Below are 5,299 nucleotides of genomic sequence, written 5' to 3'. Positions count from 1 at the left end.
AAATGTAAGCACACATTGACTTCTCTCTGGTCTTGACTGAGGATGCATTGTTCTGATTGACACATAGACCATCTGCCTTGAAGTCTCCATATTATAAACTATAACGTGGAATTGTGTGGTAAAACAAATTCTTTCTCCCCTACACTGCTTTCTTTATCAGGGTATTTTATCTAACTAATAGAAATAAGACTAAGACAATACTCTAGGCATAATTCTTCATAGAGGATAAAGCCATGGCTCACAGGGTTTTGTGGAGAACAGAGACAGCTTCCATCATTTCCTGATTTTATCCTGGATTTAGCCAGACTAGTGAAATGGAAGCTGTCAAAAACAAAGAAACAAACAGACCTCACAGGTTTCAGTAGGTTCATTTACAAGAAATGGCAACATTCCAAGGATTAAATGATATTTTCTGTACCTACATGAGTATTTAGCAACAACCTAAGAGAGAGCAGTCTTCCTGTGGAAACTCTTCCAAGCAGCAAGTGCCATTCAACTGAAGTTTCTCTTCTGTTCTTAAATTTTCTGTGTTGCCTGTAAACATCAAATTAAATTAATGTATTACCTGAAGTATGATAAGCTTTATCGCCAATAACTCTGGAATCAATTAGACCATACTGTCTACTCTTCTTAGACAGGAAGGTTCTGAAAATTATGGTTTGTGGAAAAAGTGAGTAATATATATTAATAATGTATTATTTATATTTATATGTATCAATTATATATGTGTACGTATATATCACACTTAGACTAGAACTACCTTTATACAGATCTGGTATGTGTGTACATACACACAATCGAACAAACACACCATCACACACACACACACACACAATAAGCATATACTTTAATTTTAATTTCACTTCAGCTTGATTTTTATCAATTATGCTTTTGATGCTACTACCACTTAGCACATTTGTTGTGAGAAAGTATCCCTCCTTTTAGTAAAACTGCACAGCTGTTCTAGGAGGAAAAAAAATCCTTAACCCTCAACTCATTTCTATTTAAAGAAATTTCCTCTATGCAAGAATTTCCAATTAGTTTTAGGCCACCTTTTAGATGCTGATAAAGGCCTGATTTCATCTCTCTCCAAAACACCATTAACTGGTCTAGAATCCCTTCATTTTTAAGTCTTGGCAACCAGATAGGAAGAGAATGGATTACGGATCCCAGGTATCACAGTTAAAAATCAGAACACTTTGATCCTAAGTAGATGGATTAAGGTTTAGTGAGTGATTTAACTCATTAGGAGGATGTATAAAATTTCCTATGCTTCTCTAAAAATCTGCTGTCTGCTTCATTAATCTGGTAGATGGAGTACTGCTAAGTTTAGTAGTTATTGTACAAAGCAACAGATGCATATTTGACTTCTTGCTTTAAAACTGTGATAATCACTTAATGCTTACATTGTGCAATTGAAAGTTCCACTGAGATACAACAAATTGAACCTCACTGTATTTTAAAAACATCTCTGCAAACTAAGCACACTGATGTTACTATAATGCATTTTATATGGACAGAAAATAAACAACTAGAAGTGGTCTCTGTTACCACTTTTACTTTTTTTTGAGAAAGAAAATATGAGAATATAATTCAAATAAATTTCGGGATTTGAAAGAGATGCTTCTTTTTAAAATAGTGGGTGTGTGCAGGTTCTCATACCATTGATTATCTTAATGATAATGAGCAAAGCAATTCCTAATGGAAAATGTCTTTTATGCATTTTTAATTTCACATGAACATGTGAATATGTCCCCTTATATTTATTTAAAGATCATAATGTGGAAAGGTACTACATGCTGTTTGTTGTTTTATTTTTTAATTTTGTCAAGAGATCATTCGTGTGAACATCTACATATTCTAAGTCTCCCAGGGATTAAGAATATAATTTTACTTTTTTTCATCAGTGGATGTAATCTGGTATGTGTAAGAGTACATTTCTAATGAGGAAATATGATTGCTAAATGACATTGATACAGTGAAGAGAATAATGATAAAGACCAAATCTTATCTCCTTCTCATCTTAACTCATCTGCAGCCGCCAAGCATCAGACACTATCCAGCTTGCTCTCAGATGAGCATCTTATGTGCTTACACTATCTCACCTCACCGATTTCATGACTATATTCATCCATGTAAGATATAGGGAGCTGAAGGGGTTTGCAACCCCATAGGAAGAACAACAATATCAACCAACCAGATCCCTCAGAGCTTCCAAAGAGTACACGTGGAGGGACCCATGGCTCCAGCCGCATATGTAGCAGAGGATGGCCTTGCTGGACATCTATGGGAGGAGAGGACCTTGGTCCTGGGAAAGCTTGATGCCCCAGTGTAGGGAAGTGCCAGGGCGGGAGGGCAGGAGAGGGTAGGTGGGTGGGTAAGGGAGCACCTTCATAGAACTAGGGACAGGGGGATGGGATACAAGGTTTCCGGGGTGTTTGGGTGTGCGGAAGCCAGGAAAGGGGATAACATTTGAAATGTAAATAAAATATCCACTAAGAAAATATGACATAGGAATTTAGTGATGAAAGGCAACCTGGCCGCTTGGCGTGGAACTCAATTTAGGAGGAAGGACCATGGTTTTCTTTTCTTCGCAATCCAAACTTTGTCCTTTCTCCTCATTTCTGTCTTCCAAGCCATGCTCCTCCATGCTTAAGATGAGGTGAATTCCATCCTAGCATCTTATTCTTTTTGTCTGATTGTTTTTTTCTTTTGCTCTCGAATGTGGATTACTGCTACACACTGTGAATAATGGCACAGAAGCACCCTGATTGTTTAAAAGGTATCACACAGTTAAGGGCTAGAGAGTGAAGAATTGTTTTCTCAAATTGATTTGCACATGTCCTGGGAGAGACATCAGCCAGCACTCTAGGAAGTGGCTGCCATGGATCCCTGTGTTTACAGTCCACACTTGAGTTCAGTTAAGTGCATTATTAATAGTTTATGTGACTCCTTGATGTTAGGAGTGCTTTTATACAATGAAAGATGCTAATGGGATGCCATTTTGCTATGAGGTTTAACTGCTAATTGCTAAAAAGAAAATACACCCTTCCTTTAGATTCAATTCCTTTGTGACTCTATACTGTTATTGGTCATCTATGGAGTAGGTCAGATTAGTCTCATTTGGCTCCATATTTTGTCCTACCTACTTTCATATTTTGTTTGCTTCTATAAAGGATATGTGCTTCGATTTGTTTACAGGGTGTCCTTATTTTACATACTTATCTATGGTACTGATTTTATTTTTAAATAAGAATTTTTCCAATGTGGAATCACATTTGATTTAAAGCCATTTAATTTGTGCCTAGGTTAAATTACTTTCTTAAGTCATGGGGGGAAGAAGTTAGAAAATGAGACTGTCACACAAACATAATTACATTGTCAGTTTAATATACCATTCTCAGAAAGCTCATCACATATTGTTTTGAATTGATTTTAAATGCAGAAATTCCATTGTAATCATGTATTGTTGCTGTTATTGCTAATTTATAAGGTCACAGGGAGCCAACTATCCTTTGCTTCAGTAGATAGCAAACTTGACACATCTTTCTTAAATATGCATTTTGAAGTTTCTACCACTGAAACACTCAAAATTTATAATGCATAGTTGCATGGGATTGCAAAGACCATTAACATTATAAGGATTGCACACTGCTAGGAACAAGTAAAAATTATTAAGACAGGACACACGTTGTAAAGTGTCATAGATGAGTTACTCAGAAGACCTGAGGAAAACTCAGTTTTCCATATCTACAAAGAGAGACTACAAGACTTGTGCTATATAATGTTTCCAATTTCAAAGACCTTGACAAGTAAAAATTTAAACTACTGCTTCTTGTAATTCAGAAATATCTAATAGTAAAATTCAACACTTTTAACTGAACTTAAAACATTGCAGTGCTAACTATAAACTGTTTATAGCTGGATGCAGCTCTAGATGGTAAGTACCTGCTGAATTGTCTGACCCACTCTAGTACTTGTTTTGCTAGTGGGAACTTCAGCTATTGAGTTTATAAAACTGTAGAATTCTTGGTGGTATTTTGTCTCTGTGATTTTGTCTTTTCCTTACTTCCATTTCCTCTCTTTGTTTGCTTTTAACAAGTAACCAGCGAATTTGAAATTAAAATTAGAAATATAATGCACACCATATAAAACCGCCAAACCCAGACACTATTATATATGCCAGAAAGATTTTGCTGACAGGACCCTGATATAGGTCTCTCTTATGAGGCTATGCCAGTGCCTGACAAATACAGAAGTGGATGCTCACAGTCATTTATTGGATGGAACACAGGGCCCCTAATGAAGGAGCTAGAGAAAGTACCTAAGGAGCTAAAGGGGTCTGCAACCCTATGGGAGGAACAACAGTAAGAACTAACCAGTACCCTCCAGAGCTCGTGTCCCTAGCTGCATATGTAGCAGAGGATGGCCTAGTCGGCCATCACTGGGAGGAGAGGCCCTTGATTTTTGTGAAGATCATATGCCCCCGTACAGGGGAATGCTAGGGCCAGGAAGCAGGAGTGGGTGGGTTGGGGAGCAGGACAGGGGAGGGAAGGTATAGGAGGCTTTGGGGATAGCATTTGAAATATAAATGAAGAAAATATCTAATAAAAATTATAATAAAAAAGAAAAAAATGAGATTTTCCTGAAGTTTAAAATGTAAAAATTCAATAGTTGACCATGATTTACTAAAAGAAACTCATAAAGATGTAAACATAATGCAAAAGTTTCATAGTTAAAAATCTCATCATTTCTCTTCCAGTCAGAACAGCACCGGGGTAGCTAGGGCACAGGGTCAGCTGACACTCGCCAGCTACCCACAACACCCGCCACAGGATCTTAAGACTTCTGGTGAGTGGAACACAGCTTCGCGCAGGACCTGAGACTGCATTAGTTAGGGAAGTAGAATACCGGCCTGAGTAGGGCCACAGACCTCTTCCGGCCTGACCAGCACCGGGGTAGCTAGAGCACAGGGTCGGCTGACACCTGCCAGCTACCCACGACCCCCACCACAGGATTTTGAGACTTCTGGTGAGTGGAACACAGCTTCTGCTCCAGTCCAATCACGCGGGACCTGCCTGAGACTGCTTTGGTTGGGGAGGCAGAAATCTGGTCAGGCCACAAGCCTTTTCCGGTCAGAACAGCACTGGGGTAGCTAGGACACAGGGTCGGCTGACACTCGCCAGCTACCCATAACAAACCGCCACAGGATCTTAAGACTTCTGGTGAGTGGAACACAGCTTTTGCTCCAGTCCAATCATGCGGGACTGAGACTGCTTTGGTTGGGGAGGCAGAAATC

At 38.7% G+C, this 5,299-nt stretch overlaps 1 long non-coding RNA gene across 2 annotated transcripts in view; it reads right to left on the bottom strand.

The window, feature by feature from the left end:
• Nucleotides 1-507: 507 nt before the first annotated feature.
• Nucleotides 508-5,299, bottom strand: part of LOC110299616 — a 22,882-nt gene continuing 18,090 nt past the window's right edge. For both annotated transcript variants that reach the window (XR_002378495.1, XR_002378496.1), the window contains exon 3: nt 508-534. This is a non-coding gene — a long non-coding RNA (uncharacterized LOC110299616). The remainder of the gene's footprint in view (nt 535-5,299) is intronic.

The sequence above is a fragment of the Mus caroli genome, chromosome 8 (assembly GCF_900094665.2).
Source record: "Mus caroli chromosome 8, CAROLI_EIJ_v1.1, whole genome shotgun sequence".
Lineage (NCBI taxonomy): Eukaryota > Metazoa > Chordata > Mammalia > Rodentia > Muridae > Mus > Mus caroli.
This window is presented reverse-complemented; position numbering and strand designations above follow the sequence as displayed.